At 41.5% G+C, this 22,166-nt stretch overlaps 7 non-coding genes and 1 pseudogene across 7 annotated transcripts; all 8 read right to left on the reverse strand.

Annotated features, from left to right (window-relative positions):
* Positions 1-2,685: 2,685 nt before the first annotated feature.
* Positions 2,686-2,804, reverse strand: LOC143015400 (5S ribosomal RNA). The gene has a single exon (XR_012965423.1). It is a non-coding gene; the product is annotated as a 5S ribosomal RNA (ribosomal RNA).
* A 245-nt stretch (positions 2,805-3,049) lies between these two features.
* LOC143015393 (5S ribosomal RNA) lies at positions 3,050-3,168 on the reverse strand. The gene has a single exon (XR_012965417.1). It is a non-coding gene; the product is annotated as a 5S ribosomal RNA (ribosomal RNA).
* Positions 3,169-9,585: 6,417 nt separating this feature from the next.
* LOC143015394 (5S ribosomal RNA) lies at positions 9,586-9,704 on the reverse strand. Its single transcript, XR_012965418.1, has one exon. It is a non-coding gene; the product is annotated as a 5S ribosomal RNA (ribosomal RNA).
* Positions 9,705-10,167: 463 nt separating this feature from the next.
* Positions 10,168-10,286, reverse strand: LOC143015399 (5S ribosomal RNA). The gene has a single exon (XR_012965422.1). It is a non-coding gene; the product is annotated as a 5S ribosomal RNA (ribosomal RNA).
* A 243-nt stretch (positions 10,287-10,529) lies between these two features.
* On the reverse strand, positions 10,530-10,648 carry LOC143015397 (5S ribosomal RNA). The gene has a single exon (XR_012965420.1). It is a non-coding gene; the product is annotated as a 5S ribosomal RNA (ribosomal RNA).
* Positions 10,649-10,891: 243 nt separating this feature from the next.
* LOC143015398 (5S ribosomal RNA) lies at positions 10,892-11,010 on the reverse strand. The gene has a single exon (XR_012965421.1). It is a non-coding gene; the product is annotated as a 5S ribosomal RNA (ribosomal RNA).
* Positions 11,011-11,455: 445 nt separating this feature from the next.
* Positions 11,456-11,574, reverse strand: LOC143015396 (5S ribosomal RNA; annotated as a pseudogene).
* Positions 11,575-11,819: 245 nt separating this feature from the next.
* On the reverse strand, positions 11,820-11,938 carry LOC143015395 (5S ribosomal RNA). Its single transcript, XR_012965419.1, has one exon. It is a non-coding gene; the product is annotated as a 5S ribosomal RNA (ribosomal RNA).
* Between the last annotated feature and the right edge of the window lie 10,228 nt (positions 11,939-22,166).

The following is a 22,166-nucleotide window of genomic DNA, read 5'->3' on the forward strand; positions in this document are numbered from 1 at the left end:
AAATTTACACACATTGATGGCATTTCTGTCTGGATGCTGCGTCTGAAATTTGAGCTCTCTATCTCCTTCCTTGTTACAGATATGGGCTTTTCAAGTTTTCTCCAGTTTCAAAAATTGATGACCCGGGTCAACATTTTTCGAAAATTTTCAATATTCCCCAATTTGTCCCAAATTTACACACATTGATGGCATTTCTGCCTGGATGCTGCGTCTGAAATTTGAGCTCTCTATCTCCTTCCTTGTTACAGATATGGGCTTTTCACGTTTTCTCCAGTTTCAAAAATTGATGACCCGGGTCAACTTTTTTCCAAAATTTTCAATATTCCCCAATTTGCCCCAAATTCACACACATTGATGGCATTTCTGCCTGGATGCTGCGTCTGAAATTTAAGCTCTCTATCTCCTTCCTTGTCACAGATATGGGCTTTTAAAGTTTTCTCCAGTTTTGAAAAACGATGACCCGGGGGTCAACCTTTTTACAAAATTTTCAATATTCCCCAATTTGCCCCAAATTTACACACATTGATGGCATTTCTGCCTGGATGCTGCGTCTGAAATTGTAGCTCTCTATCTCCTTCCTTGTCACAGTTATGGGCTTTTAAAGTTTTCTCCCGTTTCAAAAATTGATGACCCGGGTCAACATTTTTAGAAAATTTTCAATATTCCCCAATTTGTCCCAAATTTATACACATTGATGGCATTTCTGCCTGGATGCTGCGTCTGAAATTGTAGCTCTTTATCTCCTTCCTTGTCACAGATATGGGCTTTTCAAGTTTTCTCTAGTTTCAAGAATCGATGACCCGCGGGTCAACATTTTTAGAAAATTTTCAATATTCCCCAATTTGTCCCAAATTTACACAAATTGATGGCATTTCTGCCTGGATGCTGCGTCTGAAATTGTAGCTCTCTATCTCCTTCCTTGTCACAGATATGGGCTTTTCAAGTTTTCTCCAGTTTCAAAATCGATGACCCGGGGCTCAACTTTTTTCCAAAATTTTCAACATTCCCCAATTTGCCCCAAATTTACACACATTGATGGCATTTCTGCCTGGATGCTGCGTCTGAAATTGAAGCTCTCTATCTCCTTCCTTGTCACAGATATGGGCTTTGAAAGTTTTCTCCAGTTTTAAAAAAGATGACCCGGGGGTCAACCTTTTTACAAAATTTTCAATATTCCCCAATTTGCCCCAAATTTACACACATTGATGGCATTTCTGCCTGGATGCTGCGTCTGAAATTTTAGCTCTCTATCTCCTTCCTTGTCACAGATATGGGCTTTTCAAGTTTTCTCTAGTTTCAAGAATCGATAACCCGCGGGTCAACATTTTTAGAAAATTTTCAATATTCCCCAATTTGTCCCAAATTTACACAAATTGATGGCATTTCTGTCTGGATGCTGCGTCTGAAATTTTAGCTCTCTATCTCCTTCCTTGTCACAGATATGGGCTTTTCAAGTTTTTTCCAGTTTCAGAAATCGATGACCCGCGGGTCAACATTTTTAGAAAATCTTCAATATTCCCCAATTTGCCCCAAATTTACACACATTGATGGCATTTCTGCCTGGATGCTGCGTCTAAAATTGTAGCTCTCTATCCCCTTCCTTGTCACAGATATTGGCTTTTAAAGTTTTCTCCAGTTTCAAAAATTGATGACCCGGGTCAACATTTTTAGAAAATTTTCAATATTCCCCAATTTGCCCCAAATTTACACACATTGATGGCATTTCTGCCTGGATGCTGCGTCTGAAATTTTAGCTCTCTATCTCATTCCTTGTCACAGATATGGGCTTTTCAAGTTTTCTCCAGTTTCAAAAATTGATGACCCGGGTCAACATTTTTAGAAAATTTTCAATATTCCCCAATTTGCCCCAAGTTTACACACATTGATGGCATTTCTGCCTGGATGCTGCGCACTTTCATCATCATCATCATCATCATCATCATCATCGTCACACAGTGGCTCGTGTACTTCACTTCTCATGTGCATTCAATCTTCTCATATTATGTCCATGTGCAATACTCATTTTCTGAATGTATGCTTTCATATAAGATAAGATAAGATGCAACTTTATTCTCCTGAGGGAAATTGGGTGTTGACAGAGGAAGTGAAACATGAGGGAGGAGGACCAGGTGAGGCCTTCTGCTCAGAGTCTCCCATCCAAGTACTAACCTGGCCCGACGCTGCTTAGCTTCCGAGATCAGACGAGATCAGGCGTGTTCAGAGTGGTATGGCCGTAAACGAGGAGAGCAGCCACACAGAGACACTTTATAGGTGAGACAGACCAGGTTCAAGTCACCTTGTACACATGACTACACTCACGTTCATGTATATCACAATTTACATGATGCCTTCATCAGAAACACACATTTCTGGATAATGAAGTCTTACCTTAATGAAACTGATAATCATCACATAGAACATACAGAGGGACCACTTACATCTCTGACGCTCACTTTCATCCTCATCATCATCATTGTCACACAGTGGCTCGTGTACTTCACTCCTCATGTGCATTCAATCTTCTCATATTATGCCCATGTGCAATACTCATTTTCTGAATGTATGCTTTCATATAAGATAAGATAAGATACAACTTTATTCCTCCAAGGGAACTTGCGTGTTCACAGAGGGAGTTAAACATGAGGGAGGAGGACCAGGTGAGGCCTGCTGCTCAGAGGGCCAAAATGCTTACGGCACCGGGTATTCCTAGGCGGTCTCCCATCCAAGTACTAACCTGGCCCGACGCTGCTTAGCTTCTGAGATCAGAAGAGATCGGGCGTGTTCAGAGTGGTATGGCCGTAAACGAGGAGAGCAGCCACACAGAGGCTCTTTATAGGTGAGACAGACCCAGTTCAAGTCACCGTGTACGCATGACTACACTCAAGTTCATGTATATCACAGTTTACATGATGCCTTCATCAGAAGAACACTAACATTTCAGATAAGATAAGATACAACTTTATTCTCCCTAGGGAAATTGCGTGTTGACAGAGGGAGTGAAACATGAGGGAGGAAGACCAGGTGAGGACTGCTGCTCAGAGGGCCAAAATGCTTACGGCACCGGGTATTCCCAGGAGGTCTCCCATCCAAGTACTAACCTGGCCCGACGCTGCTTAGCTTCCGAGATCAGACGAGATCGGGCGTGTTCAGAGTGGTATGGCCGTAAACGAGGACAGCAGCCACACAGAGGCTCTTCATAGGTGAGACAGACCCAGTTCAAGTCACCGTGTACACATGACTACACTCAAGTTCATGTATATCACAATTTACATGATGCCTTCATCAGAAACACACATTTCTGGATAATGAAGTCTTACCTAATGAAACTGATAATCATCACATAGAACATAAAGAGGGACCACTAACATCTCTGACGCTCACTTTCATCATCATCATCATCATCATCATCATCATCATCATCATCATCGTCACACAGTGGCTCGTGTACTTCACTTCTCATGTGCATTCAATCTTCTCATATTTTGCCCATGTGCAATACTCATTTTCTGAATGTATGCTTTCATATAAGATAAGATAAGATACAACTTTATTCTCCCGAGGGAACTTGCATGTTCACAGAGTGAGTGAAACATGAGGGAGGAGGACCAGGTGAGGCCTGCTGCTCACAGGGCCAAAATGCTTACGGCACCGGGTATTCCTAGGCGGTCTCCCATCCAAGTACTAACCGTGCCCGACGCTGCTTAGCTTCTGAGATCAGACGAGATAGGGCGTGTTTTTTTTTTTCTCTTTTATTATCAAAAAATAAATATTTTTACAAATACATTTTACACAAGTAAATACAAGTCATTTCAAATCAAATCAAATTATTTCCAACAATCCATAACACCATTCATCACATCTTTTTTTTTTCTTTTTTTTTTTTTTTCCTTCACCCATCACCCCTCACCCTTGACCTATTGACATTTGCACCCCACCCTGATTTCCACACACAAATAGACAGTTATCTTCCAGCACCTTTTGTTTGAAATTCTTGTCCCCACCATCCCAAAGCAGACTCACATTCCTTTTTATAAAGTTACAGAAAAATCTCCAGATGTTCACTTTTTTGTCCTCGAAATGTGAATAGTTTCTCCGAAGTCTGATGACATGTTTGGCATAACTCAGAATGTAATTGATAAGCCATTTGTTCACCCCTGCTTTCCTTTCCTTATACCCAAATAGAAAAAACCTCTCCCATTTTTCCTTTTCCGTGATTGTGACTCTACATTTTTGAAAGCATTGGTCCAGTTTCTCAAAAAACACTTTTAACTCCTTACATTCAAAAATAAAGTGCCTAAATGTCTCCACTTCCACCTCACATATATCACAAACCTTGCTGTTGAGTCTATTTATCTGGTTTAGCACCAAATTGACAAATATTCTATTGTGTCTGAGCCTGAAATTTGTATCAAAGCACTCTGATGAAATGAACTTCACATTTAGATCTGACCAAATGTGCTCCCTCTTAAGCCCATAGAACTGCCTTAGCCATACTTCCTCAGCTGCCGCTTTCTTCTTTTCCTTTCCCAAAAACACTCTATATAGTATCTTGGAGTTAACTGATCGTATATCATGCTCTTTCCCTCCTTGGATGAGGGAGAAACTGACCAACTCCAGAGCCTTCTCTGCCCTCCTCCCCTTCACCAGCGCCACCCAGCTACGAGGTAACCCCTCTAAAATTCTCTTGCATAGTCTTTTGATCTCTATTGGTCTCACTTTCCCTAATCTTCCCCTGACCTCCTGGATTACTTCCTCCTGCAGAAATCCACCACCTCTTTGGATAAAGTGCTTCACCTGATTTAAACCTAGTTCCTCCAAGTACCTCCCTGAAAATACCTTCCCCTGACACCTTATTGCCGGATTTCTGAAAACTGGTTGGTGTAACACCTGCTCCGCAGTCTCACATCTAAACTTTAAATCCCCCAGTAAAATATTCCACGCTTCAAGTATTTCCCCTGTAAATGCATTAACCTGTGCTCTTTCCCTTTGCTCCGTTTCCCTACATAGATTAAACACTCCTCTATTATCCCACCCCTGTAGGCAAGAGTCGAGGCACTTCTGCCACGCGTAAATCTTTGCGTTTCCCATAAATTTCCCTAACAGTCGAATCCGTGCACTAAGCTTTTTACTTTTCAGGTCCACCAATTTCAAATCGCCCTCCTTCTGCCCATTGATGAGCACCTTCCTGGCTATCAAATGCTGTTTTTTATTCCAGATGAAAGCACTCATCATGTCATTCAGCTTTCCTATTACCCTGTCCGGCATTTCACAGACTCTTAGCGCATACTGACACTTGGACAGGAGGAGGGCGTTAGTTACTATCACTTTACCCCTTAGATTCAATTTCCTCCCGGACCAGAAATCCAATCGCATTTTGATTTCTCCCTCTATTTCACCCCACGTTTGTTTTGTTGCTGCATCTCGATTCTTACCTACGTATACACCCAAAACCTTCACCATTTCATTTCTCTTTACAAAATTCCATTTATTTACACAATCGAAACCATCACCAAAGCCCATTAGCTCGGTTTTTTCCCCATTGATTTTGGCCCCAGATGCCCTCTCATAGCACTCTACATGCTGCAGCACCCTGTCTACACTCCTCTCATCCCTAACCGTAATACTTATGTCATCTGCGTACTGGTAGATTTTCGTGTCCGTTTTATCTTCCATTTCAATCCCCAAAATCCCTGGGTCCCTCCTAATGAGGGCAGACAAGGGTTCTGCCGCTATGGAGTATAACATAGCTGAAAGCGGGCATCCTTGCCTGATTGACCTCTCCAGAGCGAAGCTCTCAGTTAACCTCCCGTTTATTTTTACCCTACTGATGGCATTCCTATATATTAACCTAATCCATTTAGTGAAACCTTCCCCGAAACCCATCTTTTCCAGTGTTTAAAACAAAAAATCATGATCCACCCTATCAAAAGCCTTCTCTAAATCAACCCCTATGTACAGCCCTCCCTTCTGATTCATTTTGTCAAAGATGTCCTGGATCGATAAGATGATGTCACTAATGTCTCTCCCTACCACACCATAACACTGACAGGGATTCACCACTGTGCCTATCACCTCCTTCAATCTGTTTGCCAGGATTTTAGCCAGTATTTTATAATCTGTATTTAGCAGACTAATTGGCCTATAATTCCCCAAATCACCTTTGTCACCCTTATTCTTATACACCACTCGGATTAGCCCCGTGAAGAAGTCCCCAGATGCTTTCCCCTCCCGCTCCATGCATTGAAAGATTCTCAGGAGAATTGGCTTCATCACCTGTTTAAAGGTGATGTAAAATTCCCCCGATAACCCATCCAGCCCTGGACTTTTGTTCTTATTCAAACCATTTATTGCTCTTTCCAATTCTTCCTCTGTTATGTTTTTATCACAGTCTGCTCTGTCATCTTCCCCTAATTTTTTTTCTATCCCTTCAAAAACACTGTGGTCTGTAGAGTTTACCTCCATCTTTGAAAAAAGTGTTTTAAAATGTTTATGAGCCACCTCCAGCATTTCCTCTGTCTTCTCCATTGTCTTACCCTCTTCATTTTTCAGGTTTTGCAGATGAGCTTTCTTTTGCTGTCTTTTTTCAAGCCCTAAAAAGAAACTTGTATTCTTTTCCCCTTCTAAAATATCCTTCATCCTCGATCTGATAGCTGCCCCTCTGCTCCGTTTCTTCTCAAGCTCATCTAATTGTTTTCTCAGCATGAGATATTTAAGATTGTTGAAGTTTTCCTCTGCAATCGACCTTTCCAGCTCTTTATTAATCTGGTCTCTTAAACTATACTCAGTTCTTCTTTCCTTCTCCATTTTATTTTTACAATAGTTTATTGTCACTTTTTTGATGTGCAATTTCACCTCCTCCCACCACTCCCCCATATTTATACAACCCTCACCCTGCAGTTCTCTTTTTCTTTCTTTCAGTAGATTTTCAACTTTCTCCCTATATTTTCCATCCAGCAAAACACTGTTATTTAAACACCATAACCCTCCACCTTTGTGCTCTTTCTCCCCCAGCTCCACCCATAACCTTGCATGATCGCTAAACCCTGTGAACTCATACCAGCATTTTGAAATCTTTTTTTCCAGCCCAGATGCTAATAGACATAAGTCAATCCTGGACTGTTTAAGTTTCCCCAGAACCGTCTGTCGTCTGGAAAAGCCCCTTTCTCCCATATTGCGCACCCTCCACAGATCTACCAGGTTGAAATAGTCAAAAAGCTCATTTAGCGATTTTTACTTATATCACTTTTGTATGTATTGTTGCTTGATATATCCAATCTCGTAAGTGCACAGTTAAAATCCCCCACTACACAAATGTTCCCTCCCAAATGCGGTTTTAGTTGATCAAAGAAAATTCCACGCTTGTTGTCCTCATTCGGTGCATAAATATTCAAAAGTTTGTAAAGCACATTCCTGTAAATAAATTCAATACCGATCACCCTTCCCTCATCATCCTTCACTATTTCCTTAACATTTTTGATCTTATCTCCTTTAGCAAAAATAGCGACTCCGGCTCGTCCATTTACACCGTTGTTTGCCCACACTTTTCCAGCCCATGTATCCCTCAGATAGCTTCTCCACTCCCTTGTCCACTTAGTCTCTTGTACACAGAGGATGTCAAAAGTATCCACCCTTAAAACATCTCGCATCTTGTTAATACATCTTAAGCCGTTTGTGTTTTGCGATAGTATTTTTAACATTGTAAATACATAGAGATAAATCAGGCCCATCATCTTTATGCTACAGTTCACGTCTTACTTTTTCCTCTTTTTGATCCCCTTGTCTTCAGCATCCATTGCAGTCTTCTCTTCCCCAGCTCCTGGCTGTTTCCGAGGTCCATATCAGACTCCGAGTTCCCCGACTCTTGAGACCCCGTCAAGCATATCTCTGAGTCTGATTCTGGCGGCCGCTGAAGTTGAACAATTTTCACCTTCCTCTCCTTTCTCTCCGATGTATTCACACTCTGCCCCTCTGCTGCATCTCCATGTCCCGGCACCTCAGCTGTCGATCCTCTCACCTCCATTCCTTGCTCTCCGTCCGACTCCAGTATGTCTCTTCCTTTCTCCGCTTGCCCCTCCGCACAATCCTTCTCGGTCTCCTCCCTCTCAGAGATATTCTCTCTCGATTCTTCCTGCTCCTCACGTTGCTTTCCTCCCGTCCCTGGAGCATGATCAACGTCCTCACAAACACATCTGCTGCTCTCCTTTTTGCAGCTCTGGCATTTGTTCCCTCTGCCCATGCACTCCCTTGCATAGTGCCCCTGCTCTCCACATTTTCTACAAAGGAAATCTGGACAGTCCCTCAGGATATGACCAGTCTGTATGCACTGTCTGCACACTTTCACCTGTTTGTCGTGCAAAACTCTGAAGAACTCTGCTCCAAAAGCCGTCTCAAACTTGGTCGAATATGGAAGTGATTGGACCGTCTCCGTGAATTTAACTTTCACGTATCTTGTTCCGTCAGCAATCCTAGTTCCCGGCCACATTCTCCTGATGATCGGGGATACTGCACTCACTCCCCAGCTGTTCAGCTTGCCCAGAATGACGCTGTCCGTGATATACGCCGGCAGCCCCAGAAACGAGACCACCAGCTCATCATTACATAACTCCTTGGACATGATCGCGGTCTGTCCAATTTTTATGCCGTCCAATAGTCTTTCTTTCCCCTTCGGGTGATTCATTGTGATCTCATATTTATTTCTGCCCGTGTACCGGCAGGCGATGATTTTCCCACAAGTGTCTTGTATTGCCTGGATCAGCTCCATTGCGGTCACTTTATCTTCTCCAATCAGCTCCAGCGCGAGCGTTAAATTTTGCTGAAACTCTTCAGCTTTATCCTTAATAATCCGTATCTCTTCCTCTCTGATGATTTCTCTCTCCTGCCCTCTTCCTCCTTCCGCATTTTCGGCTACGTCAGGAGCTGTCACCGCACGTGTGTCCTCCATTTCTCCCGTCATATTCTGACCGTCCACGGTCCTGTACGCCCGATCGTCTTTCACCATCGGCTCGCTTGCCTCGGCCGTCCGGTCCGGGCCCGGTGCAGCGACTCTGGCTCCCTTTCCTCTGGTTCTCACCATACTTGGAGCACAGTATAAACTATTTTCCATCAGGAAAACACAAACCAAACAAACAAATAACTTAAAGTGTCCCCCAGACAGTCAAAACTGCTGGGGGTGGCTCCAAAAACCGAGCTATCAAAGAAACGAAAAATCTGGGCTTAAAGAAACGCCACAGTTCAAACTCAAAATCAAAATTGCCGCACAGGATCAGTCAAAATACACGCACGCCTGGAGCTCACACACACCTCCTCTTACTTCCGTGTTCAGAGTGGTATGGCCGTAAACAAGAAGAGCAGCCACACAGAGGCTCTTTATAGGTGAGACAGACCCAGTTCAAGTCACCGTGTACACATGACTACACTCAAGTTCATGTATATCACAATTTACATGATGGCTTCATCAGAAGAACACTAACATTTCAAATAAGATAAGACACAACTTTATTCTCCCGAGGGAAATTGCGTGTTGACAGAGGGAGTGAAACATGAGGGAGGAGGACCAGGTGAGGCCTGCTGCTCAGAGGGCCAAAATGCTTACGGCACCGGGTATTCCCAGGCGGTCTCCCATCCAAGTACTAACCTGGCCGGACGCTGATTAGCTTCCGAGATCAGACGAGATCGGGCGTGTTCAGAGTGGTATGGCCGTAAACGAGGAGAGCAGCCACACAGAGGCTCTTTATAGGTGAGACAGACCCAGTTCAAGTCACCGTGTACACATGACTACACTCAAGTTCATGTATATCACAATTTACATGATGCGTTCATCAGAAACACACGTTTCTGGATAATGAAGTCTTACCTAATGAAACTGATAATCATCACATAGAACATTAAGAGGGACCACTAACATCTCTGACGCTCACTTTCATCATCATCATCATCATAATCATCATCATCATCATCGTCACACAGTGGCTCGTGTACTTCACTTCTCATGTGCATTCAATCTTCTCATATTATGCCCATGTGCAATACTCATGTTCTGAATGTATGCTTTCATACAAGATAAGATAAGATACAACTTTATTCTCCCGAGGGAACTTGCGTGTTCACAGAGGGAGTGAAACATGAGGGAGGATGACCAGGTAAGGCCTGCTGCTCAGAGGGCCAAAATGCTTACGGCACCGGGTATTCCCATGCGGCCTCCCATCCAAGTACTAACCTGGCCCGACGCTGCTTAGCTTCTGAGATCAGACGAGATCGGGCGTGTTCAGAGTGGTATGGCCGTAAACCAGGAGAGCAGCCACACAGAGGCTCTTTATAGGTGAGACAGACCCAGTTCAAGTCACCGTGTACGCATGACTACACTCAAGTTCATGTATATCACAATTTACATGATGCCTTCATCAGAAACACTAACATTTCAGATAAGGTAAGATAAAACTTTATTCTCCCGAGGGAAATTGCGTGTTGACAGAGGGAGTGAAACATGAGGGAGGAGGACCATGAGAGGCCTGCTGCTCAGAGGGCCAAAATGCTTACGGCACCGGGTATTCCCAGGCGGTCTCCCATCCAAGTACTAACCTGGCCCGACGCTGCTTAGCTTCCGAGATCAGACGAGATCAGGCGTGTTCAGAGTGGTATGGCCGTAAACGAGGAGAGCAGCCACACAGAGGCTCTTTATAGGTGAGACAGACCCAGTTCAAGTCACCGTGTACGCATGACTACACTCAAGTTCATGTATATCACAATTTACATGATGCCTTCATCAGAAACACTAACATTTCAGATAAGGTAAGATAAAACTTTATTCTCCCGAGGGAAATTGCGTGTTCACAGAGGGAGTGAAACATGAGGGAGGAGGACCATGAGAGGCCTGCTGCTCAGAGGGCCAAAATGCTTACGGCACCGGGTATTCCCAGGCGGTCTCCCATCCAAGTACTAACCTGGCCCGACGCTGATTAGCTTCCGAGATCAGAGGAGATCGGGCGTGTTCAGAGTGGTATGGCCGTAAACGAGGAGAGCAGCCACACAGAGGCTCTTTATAGGTGAGACAGACCCAGTTCAAGTCACCGTGTACACATGACTACACTCAAGTTCATGTATATCACAATTTACATGATGCCTTCATCAGAAACACACATTTCTGGATAATGAAGTCTTACCTAATGAAACTGATAATCATCACATAGAACATACAGAGGGACCACTTACATCTCTGACGCTCACTTTCATCCTCATCATCATCATTGTCACACAGTGGCTCGTGTTCTTCACTTCTCATGTGCATTCAATCTTCTCATATTATGACCATGTGCAATACTCATTTTCTGAATGTATGCTTTCATATAAGATAAGATAAGATACAACTTTATTCTCCCGAGGGAACTTGCGTATTAGCAGAGGGAGTGAAACATGAGGGAGGAGGACCAGGTGAGGCCTGCTGCTCAGAGGGCCAAAATGCTTACGGCACCGGGTATTCCTAGGCGGTCTACCATCCAAGTACTAACCTGGCCTGACGCTGCTTAGCTTCCGAGATCAGACGAGATCAGGCGTGTTCAGAGTGGTATGGCCATAAACGAGGAGAGCAGCCACACAGAGGCTCTTTATAGGTGAGACAGACCCAGTTCAAGTCACCGTGTACGCATGACTACACTCAAGTTCATGTATATCACAATTTACATGATACCTTCATCAGAAGAACACTAACATTTTAGATAAGATAAGATACAACTTTATTCTCCCGAGGGAAATTGCGTGTTTACAGAGGGAGTGAAACATGAGGGAGGAGGACCAGGTGAGGCCTGCTGCTCAGAGGGCCAAAATGCTAACGGCACCGGGTATTCCCAGGCGGTCTCCCATCCAAGTACAAACCTGGCCCAACGCTGCTTAGCTTCTGAGATCAGACGAGATCGGGCGTGTTCAGAGTGGTATGGCCGTAAAATAGGAGAGCAGCCAAACAGAGGCTCTTTATAGGTGAGACAGACCCAGTTCAAGTCACCGTGTACACATGACTACACTCAAGTTCATGTATATCACAATTTACATGATGCCTTCATCAGAAGGACACAGAAGCCTCTATCTCCTTCCTTGTCACAGATATGGGCTTTTAAAGTTTTCTCCAGTTTCAAAAATCGATGACCCAGGGGTCAACATTTTTCCAAAATTTTCAATATTCCCCAATTTGCCCCAAATTTACACACATTGATGGCATTTCTGCCTGGATGCTGTGTCTGAAATTGTAGCTCTCTATCTCCTTCCTTGTCACAGACATGGGCTTTTCAAGTTTTCTCTAGTTACAAGAATCGATGACCCGCAGGTCAACATTTTTAGAAAATTTTCAATATTCCCCAATTTGTCCCAAATTTACACAAATTGATGGCATCTCTGTCTGGATGCTGCGTCCTAAATTTTAGCTCTCTATCTCCTTTCTTGTCACAGATATGGGCTTTTCAAGTTTTCTCTTGTTTCAAGAATCGATGACCCGCGGGTCAACATTTTTAGAAAATTTTCAATATTCCCCAATTTGCCCCAAATTTACACTCATTGATGGCATTTCTGCCTGGATGCTGCGTCTGAAATTTTAGCTCTCTATCTCCTTCCTTGTCACAGATATGGGCTTTTCAAGTTTTCTCTAGTTTCAAGAATCGATGACCCGCGGGTCAACATTTTTAGAAAATTTTCAATATTCCCCAATTTGTCTCAAATTTACACAAATTGATGGCATTTGTGTCTGGATGCTGCGTCTGAAATTTTAGCTCTCTATCTCCTTCCTTGTCACAGATATGGGCTTTTCAAGTTTTCTCCAGTTGCAAAAGTTGATGACCCGGGTCAACATTTTTGGAAAATTTTCAATATTCCCCAATTTGTCCAAAATTTACACAAATTGATGGCATTTCTGTCTGGATGCTGCCTCTGAAATTTTAGCTCTCTATCTCCTTCATTGTCACAGACATGGGCTTTTCAAGTTTTCTCCAGTTACAAAAATCGATGACCCGCGGGTCAACATTTTTAGAAAATTTTCAATATTCCCCAATTTGCCCCAAATTTACACAAATTGATGGCATTTCTGTCTGGATGCTGCGTCTGAAATTTTAGCTCTCTATCTCCTTCCTTGTCACAGATATGGGCTTTTCAAGTTTTCTCTAGTTTCAAGAATCGATGACCCGCGGGTCAACATTTTTAGAAAATGTTCAATATTCCCCACTTTGTCTAAAATTTACACAAATTGATGGCATTTCTGTATGGATGCTGCGTCTGAAATTGTAGCTCTCTATCTCCTTCCTTGTCACAGATATGGGCTTTTAAAGTTTTCTCCAGTTTCAAAAATCGATGACCCGGGGGTCAACATTTTTCCAAAATTTTCAATATTCCCCAATTTGCCCCAAATTTACACACATTGATGGCATTTCTGCCTGGATGCTGTGTCTGAAATTGTAGCTCTCTATCTCCTTCCTTGTCACAGACATGGGCTTTTCAAGTTTTCTCTAGTTACAAGAATCGATGACCCGCGGGTCAACATTTTTAGAAAATTTTCAATATTCCCAAATTTGTCTCAAATTTACACAAATTGATGGCATTTCTGCCTGGATGCTGCGTCTGAAATTGTAGCTCTCTATCTCCTTCCTTGTCACAGATATGGGCTTTTCAAGTTTTCTCCAGTTTCAAGAATCGATGAATTGCGGGTCAACATTTTTAGAAAATGTTCAATATTCCCCAATTTGTCTCAAATTTACACAAATTGATGGCATTTCTGTCTGGATGCTGCGTCTGAAATTTTAGCTCTCTATCTCCTTCCTTGTCACAGATATGGGCTTTTCAAGTTTTCTCCAGTTTCAAAAATTGATGACCCTGGTCACCATTTTTAGAAAATTTTCAATATTCCCCAATTTGCCCCAAATTTACACACATTGATGGCATTTCTGCCTGGATGCTGCGTCTGAAATTGTAGCTCTCTATCTCCTTCCTTGTCACAGACATGGGCTTTTCAAGTTTTCTCTAGTTACAAGAATCGATGACCCGCGGGTCAACATTTTTAGAAAATTTTCAATATTCCCCAATTTGTCCCAAATTTACACAAATTGATGGCATTTCTGCCTGGATGCTGCGTCTGAAATTGTAGCTCTCTATCTCCTTCCTTGTCACAGATATGGGCTTTTCAAGTTTTCTCTAGTTTCAAGAATGGATGACCCGCGGGTCAACGTTTTTAGAAAATTTTCAATATTCCCCAATTTGTCCCAAATTTACCAAATTGATGGCATTTGTGTCTGGATGCTGTGTCTGAAATTTTAGCTCTCTATCTCCTTCCTTGTCACAGATATGGGCTTTTAAAGTTTTCTCCAGTTTCAAAAATCGATGACCCGCGGGGCAACATTTTTAGAAAATTTTCAATATTCCCCAATTTGTCCCAAATTTACACAAATTGATGGCATCTCTGTCTGGATGCTGCGTCTGAAATTTTAGCTCTCTATCTCCTTCCTTGTCACAGATATGGGCTTTTCAAGTTTTCTCCAGTTTCAAAAATTGATGACCCTGGTCACCATTTTTAGAAAATTTTCAATATTCCCCAATTTGCCCCAAATTTACACACATTGATGGCATTTCTGCCTGGATGCTGCGTCTGAAATTGTAGCTCTCTATCTCCTTCCTTGTCACAGACATGGGCTTTTCAAGTTTTCTCTAGTTACAAGAATCGATGACCCGCGGGTCAACATTTTTAGAAAATTTTCAATATTCCCCAATTTGTCCCAAATTTACACAAATTGATGGCATTTGTGTCTGGATGCTGTGTCTGAAATTTTAGCTCTCTATCTCCTTCCTTGTCACAGATATGGGCTTTTCAAGTTTTCTCCAGTTTCAAAAATTGATGACCCGGGTCAACATTTTTAGAAAATGTTCAATATTCCCCAATTTGTCTCAAATTTACACAAATTGATGGCATTTCTGTCTGGATGCTGCGTCTGAAATTTTAGCTCTCTATCTCCTTCCTTGTCACAGATATGGGCTTTTTAAGTTTTCTCCAGTTTCAAAAATCGATGACCCGGGGGTCAACATTTTTCCAAAATTTTCAATATTCCCCAATTTGCCCCAAATTTACACACATTGATGGCATTTCTGCCTGGATGCTGTGTCTGAAATTGTAGCTCTCTATCTCCTTCCTTGTCACAGACATGGGCTTTTCAAGTTTTCTCTAGTTACAAGAATCGATGACCCGCGGGTCAACATTTTTAGAAAATTTTCAATATTCCCAAATTTGTCCCAAATTTACACAAATTGATGGCATTTCTGCCTGGATGCTGCGTCTGAAATTGTAGCTCTCTATCTCCTTCCTTGTCACAGATATGGGCTTTTCAAGTTTTCTCTAGTTTCAAGAATCGATGACCCGCGGGTCAACATTTTTAGAAAAAGTTCAATATTCCCCAATTTGTCTCAAATTTACACAAATTGATGGCATTTCTGTCTGGATGCTGCGTCTGAAATTTTAGCTCTCTATCTCCTTCCTTGTCACAGATATGGGCTTTTCAAGTTTTCTCCAGTTTCAAAAATCGATGACCCAGGGGTCAACTTTTTTCCAAAATGTTCAATATTCCCCAATTTGTCCCAAATTTACACAAATTGATGGCATTTGTGTCTGGATGCTGTGTCTGAAATTGTAGCTCTCTATCTCCTTCCTTGTCACAGATATGGGCTTTTCAAGTTTTCTCTAGTTTCAAGAATTGATGACCCGCGGGTCAACATTTTTAGAAAATTTTCAATATTCCCCAATTTGCCCCAAATTTACACACATTGATGGCATTTCTGCCTGGATGCTGCGTCTGAAATTGTAGCTCTCTATCTCCTTCCTTGTGACAGATATGGGCTTTTCAAGTTTTCTCTAGTTTCAAGAATCGATGAATTGCGGGTCAACATTTTTAGAAAATGTTCAATATTCCCCAATTTGTCTCAAATTTACACAAATTGATGGCATTTCTGTCTGGATGCTGCGTCTGAAATTTTAGCTCTCTATCTCCTTCCTTGTCACAGATATGGGCTTTTAAAGTTTTCTCCAGTTTCAAAAATCGATGACCCGGGGGTCAACTTTTTTCCAAAATGTTCAATATTCCCCAATTTGTCCCAAATTTACACAAATTGATGGCATTTGTGTCTGGATGCTGTGTCTGAAATTGTAGCTCTCTATCTCCTTCCTTGTCACAGACATGGGCTTTTCAAGTTTTCTCTAGTTACAAGAATCGATGACCCGCGGGTCAACATTTTTAGAAAATTTTCAATATTCCCCAATTTGTCCCAAATTTACACAAATTGATGGCATCTCTGTCTGGATGCTGCGTCTGAAATTGTAGCTCTCTATCTCCTTCCTTGTCACAGATATGGGCTTTTCAAGTTTTCTCCAGTTTCAAAAATTGATGACCCTGGTCACCATTTTTAGAAAATTTTCAATATTCCCCAATTTGCCCCAAATTTACACACATTGATGGCATTTCTGCCTGGATGCTGCGTCTGAAATTGTAGCTCTCTATCTCCTTCCTTGTCACAGACATGGGCTTTTCAAGTTTTCTCTAGTTACAAAAATCGATGACCCGCGGGTCAACATTTTTAGAAAATTTTCAATATTCCCCAATTTGTCCCAAATTTACACAAATTGATGGCATTTCTGCCTGGATGCTGAGTCTGAAATTGTAGCTCTCTATCTCCTTCCTTGTCACAGATATGGGCTTTTCAAATTTTCTCTAGTTTCAAGAATCGATGACCCGCGGGTCAACATTTTTAGAAAATTTTCAATATTCCCCAAATTTGCCCCAAATTTACACACATTGATGGCATTTCTGCCTGGATGCTGCGTCTGAAATTGTAGCTCTCTATCTCCTTCCTTGTCACAGACATGGGCTTTTCAAGTTTTCTCTAGTTACAAGAATCGATGACCCGCGGGTCAACATTTTTAGAAAATTTTCAATATTCCCCAATTTGTCCCAAATTTACACAAATTGATGGCATTTGTGTCTGGATGCTGTGTCTGAAATTTTAGCTCTCTATCTCCTTCCTTGTCACAGATATGGGCTTTTCAAGTTTTCTCCAGTTTCAAAAATTGATGACCCGGGTCAACATTTTTAGAAAATGTTCAATATTCCCCAATTTGTCTCAAATTTACACAAATTGATGGCATTTCTGTCTGGATGCGGCGTCTGAAATTTTAGCTCTCTATCTCCTTCCTTGTCACAGATATGGGCTTTTTAAGTTTTCTCCAGTTTCAAAAATCGATGACCCGGGGGTCAACTTTTTTCCAAAATGTTCAATATTCCCCAATTTGTCCCAAATTTACACAAATTGATGGCATTTGTGTCTGGATGCTGTGTCTGAAATTGTAGCTCTCTATCTCCTTACTTGTCACAGACATGGGCTTTTCAAGTTTTCTCTAGTTACAAAAATCGATGACCCGCGGGTCAACATTTTTAGAAAATTTTCAATATTCCCCAATTTGTCCCAAATTTACGCACATTGATGGCATCTCTGTCTGGATGCTGCGTCTGAAATTTTAGCTCTCTATCTCCTTCCTTGTCACAGATATGGGCTTTTCAAGTTTTCTCCAGTTCCAAAAAATGATGACCCGGGTCAACATTTTTAGAAAATTTTCAATATTCCCCAATTTGTCCCAAATTTACACAAATTGATGGCATTTGTGTCTGGATGCTGTGTCTGAAATTGTAGCTCTCTATCTCCTTCCTTGTCACAGACATGGGCTTTTCAAGTTTTCTCTAGTTACAAGAATCGATGACCTGCGGGTCAACATTTTTAGAAAATTTTCAATATTCCCCAATTTGCCCCAAATTTACACACATTGATGGCATTTCTGCCTGGATGTTGCTTCTGAAATTGTAGCTCTCTATCTCCTTCCTTGTCACAGACATGGGCTTTTCAAGTTTTCTCTAGTTTCAAGAATCGATGACCCGCGGGTCAACGTTTTTAGAAAATTTTCAATATTCCCCAATTTGTCCCAAATTTACACAAATTGATGGCATTTCTGCCTGGATGCTGCGTCTGAAATTGTAGCTCTCTATCTCCTTCCTTGTCACAGATATGGGCTTTTCAAGTTTTCTCTAGTTTCAAGAATCGATGACCCGCGGGTCAACATTTTTAGAAAATTTTCAATATTCCCCAATTTGTCCCAAATTTACACAAATTGATGGCATTTGTGTCTGGATGCTGTGTCTGAAATTGTAGCTCTCTATCTCCTTCCTTGTCACAGACATGGGCTTTTAAAGTTTTCTCTAGTTACAAGAATCGATGACCCGCGGGTCAACATTTTTAGAAAATTTTCAATATTCCCCAATTTGTCCCAAATTTACGCACATTGATGGCATCTCTGTCTGGATGCTGCGTCTGAAATTTTAGCTCTCTATCTCCTTCCTTGTCACAGATATGGGCTTTTCAAGTTTTCTCCAGTTTCAAAAAATGATGACTCGGGTCAACATTTTTAGAAAATTTTCAATATTCCCCAATTTGCCCCAAATTTACACACATTGATGGCATTTCTGCCTGGATTCTGCGTCTGAAATTGTAGCTCTCTATCTCCTTCCTTGTCACAGATATGGGCTTTTCAAGTTTTCTCTAGTTTCAAGAATCGATGACCCGCGGGTCAACGTTTTTAGAAAATTTTCAATATTCCCCAATTTGTCCCAAATTTACACAAATTGATGGCAGCTCTGTCTGGATGCTGCGTCTGAAATTGTAGCTCTCTATCTCCTTCCTTGTCACAGACATGGGCTTTTCAAGTTTTCTCTAGTTACAAGAATCGATGACCCGCGGGTCAACATTTTTAGAAAATTTTCAATATTCCCCAATTTGTCCCAAATTTACACAAATTGATGGCATTTGTGTCTGAATGCTGTGTCTGATATTGTAGCTCTCTATCTCCTTCCTTGTCACAGATATGGGCTTTTCAAGTTTTCCCCAGTTTCAAAAATTGATGACCCGGGTCAACATTTTTAGAAAATTTTCAATATTCCCCAATTTGTCCCAAATTTACACAAATTGATGGCATTTGTGTCTGGATGCTGTGTCTGAAATTGTAGCTCTCTATCTCCTTCCTTGTCACAGACATGGGCTTTTCAAGTTTTCTCTAGTTACAAGAATCGATGACCCGCGGGTCAACATTTTTAGAAAATTTTCAATATTCCCCAATTTGTCCCAAATTTACACAAATTGATGGCATCTCTGTCTGGATGCTGCGTCTGAAATTGTAGCTCTCTATCTCCTTCCTTGTCACAGACATGGGCTTTTCAAGTTTTCTCTAGTTACAAGAATCGATGACCCGCGGGTCAACATTTTTAGAAAATTTTCAATATTCCCCAATTTGTCCCAAATTTACACAAATTGATGGCATTTGTGTCTGAATGCTGTGTCTGATATTGTATCTCTCTATCTCCTTCCTTGTCACAGATATGGGCTTTTCAAGTTTTCTCCAGTTTCAAAAATTGATGACCCGGGTCAACATTTTTAGAAAATTTTCAATATTCCCCAATTTGTCCCAAATTTACACAAATTGATGGCATTTGTGTCTGGATGCTGTGTCTGAAATTGTAGCTCTCTATCTCCTTCCTTGTCACAGGCATGGGCTTTTCAAGTTTTCTCTAGTTACAAGAATCGATGACCCGCGGGTCAACATTTTTAGAAAATTTTCAATATTCCCCAATTTGTCCCAAATTTACACAAATTGATGGCATCTCTGTCTGGATGCTGCGTCCGAAATTTTAGCTCTCTATCTCCTTCCTTGTCACAGATATGGGCTTTTCAAGTTTTCTCCAGTTTCAAAAATTGATGACCCGGGTCAACATTTTTAGAAAATTTTCAATATTCCCCAATTTGCCCCAAATTTACACACATTGATGGCATTTCTGCCTGGATGCTGCGTCTGAAATTGTAGCTCTCTATCTCCTTCCTTGTCACAGATATGGGCTTTTCAAGTTTTCTCTAGTTTCAAGAATCGATGACCCGCGGGTCAACATTTTTAGAAAATTTTCAATATTCCCCAAATTTGCCCCAAATTTACACACATTGATGGCATTTGTGTCTGGATGCTGTGTCTGAAATTGTAGCTCTCTATCTCCTTCCTTGTCACAGACATGGGCTTTTCAAGTTTTCTCTAGTCACAAGAATCGATGACCTGCGGGTCAACATTTTTAGAAAATTTTCAATATTCCCCAATTTGTCCCAAATTTACACAAATTGATGGCATCTCTGTCTGGATGCTGCGTCTGAAATTTTAGCTCTCTATCTCCTTCCTTGTCACAGATATGGGCTTTTCAAGTTTTCTCCAGTTTCAAAAATTGATGACCCGGGTCAACATTTTTCGAAAATTTCCAATATTCCCCAATTTGCCCCAAATTTACACAAATTGATGGCATCTCTGTCTGGATGCTGCGTCTGAAATTTTAGCTCTCTATCTCCTTCCTTGTCACAGATATGGGCTTTTCAAGTTTTCTCCAGTTTCAAAAATTGATGACCCGGGTCAACATTTTTAGAAAATTTTCAATATTCCCCAATTTGCCCCAAATTTACACACATTGATGGCATTTCTGCCTGGATGCTGCGTCTGAAATTGTAGCTCTCTATCTCCTTCCTTGTCACAGACATGGGCTTTTCAAGTTTTCTCTAGTTTCAAGAATCGATGACCCGCGGGTCAACGTTTTTCCAAAATGTTCAATATTCCCCAATTTGTCCCAAATTTACACAAATTGATGGCATTTGTGTCTGGATGCTGTGTCTGAAATTGTAGCTCTCTATCTCCTTCCTTGTCACAGACATGGGCTTTTCAAGTTTTCTCTAGTTACAAGAATCGATGACCCGGGGGTCAACATTTTTAGAAAATTTTCAATATTCCCCAATTTGTCCCAAATTTACACAAATTGATGGCATCTCTGTCTGGATGCTGCGTCTGAAATTTTAGCTCTCTATCTCCTTCCTTGTCACAGATATGGGCTTTTCAAGTTTTCTCCAGTTTCAAAAATCGATGACCCGGGGGTCAACTTTTTTCCAAAATGTTCAATATTCCCCAATTTGCCCCAAATTTACACACATTGATGGCATTTCTGCCTGGATGCTGCGTCTGAAATGTTAGCCCTCTATCTCCTTCCTTGTCACAGATAAGGGCTTTTCAAGTTTTCTCCAGGTTCAAAAATTGATGACCCGGGTCAACATTTTTAGAAAATTTTCAATATTCCCCAATTTGCCCCAAATTTACATACATCGATGGCATTTCTGTCTGGATGCAACGTCTGAAATTTTAGCTCTCTATCTCCTTCCTTGTCACAGATATGGGCTTTTCAAGTTTTCTTTAGTTTCAAGAATCGATGACCCGCGGGTCAACATTTTTAGAAAATTTTCAATATTCCCCAATTTGCCCCAAATGTACACACATTGATGGCATTTCTGCCTGGATGCTGCGTCTGAAATTTTAGCTCTCTATCTCCTTCCTTGTCACAGATATGGGCTTTTCAAGTTTTCTCCAGTTGCAAAAATTGATGACCCGGGTCAACATTTTTGGAAAATTTTCAATATTCCCCAATTTGTCCAAAATTTACACAAATTGATGGCATTTCTGTCTGGATGCTGCTTCTGAAATTTTAGCTGTCTATCTCCTTCCTTGTCACAGATATGGGCTTTTCAAGTTTTCTCCAGTTTCAAAAATTGATGACCCGGGTCAACATTTTTAGAAAATTTTCAATATTCCCCAATTTGCCCCAAATTTACACACATTGATGGCATTTCTGCCTGGATGCTGCGTCTGAAATTGTAGCTCTCTATCTCCTTCCTTGTCACAGACATGGGCTTTTCAAGTTTTCTCTAGTTACAAGAATCGATGACCCACGGGTCAACATCTTTAGAAAATTTTCAATATTCCCCAATTTGTCCCAAATTTACACAAATTGATGGCATTTCTGCCTGGATGCTGCGTCTGAAATTGTAGCTCTCTATCTCCTTCCTTGTCACAGATATGGGCTTTTCAAGTGTCCTCTAGTTTCAAGAATCGATGACCCGCGGGTCAACATTTTTAGAAAATTTTCAATATTCCCCAAATTTGCCCCAAATTTACACAAATTGATGGCATTTCTGCCTGGATGCTGCGTCTGAAATTGTAGCTCTCTATCTCCTTCCTTGTCACAGACATGGGCTTTTCA

The sequence above is a fragment of the Genypterus blacodes genome, unplaced genomic scaffold, assembly GCF_046128005.1.
Source record: "Genypterus blacodes isolate CSIRO-AG114 ecotype Tasmania unplaced genomic scaffold, CSIRO-AGI_Gbla_v1 ptg000199l_1, whole genome shotgun sequence".
In the NCBI taxonomy this organism is placed as follows: Eukaryota; Metazoa; Chordata; class Actinopteri; order Ophidiiformes; family Ophidiidae; genus Genypterus; species Genypterus blacodes.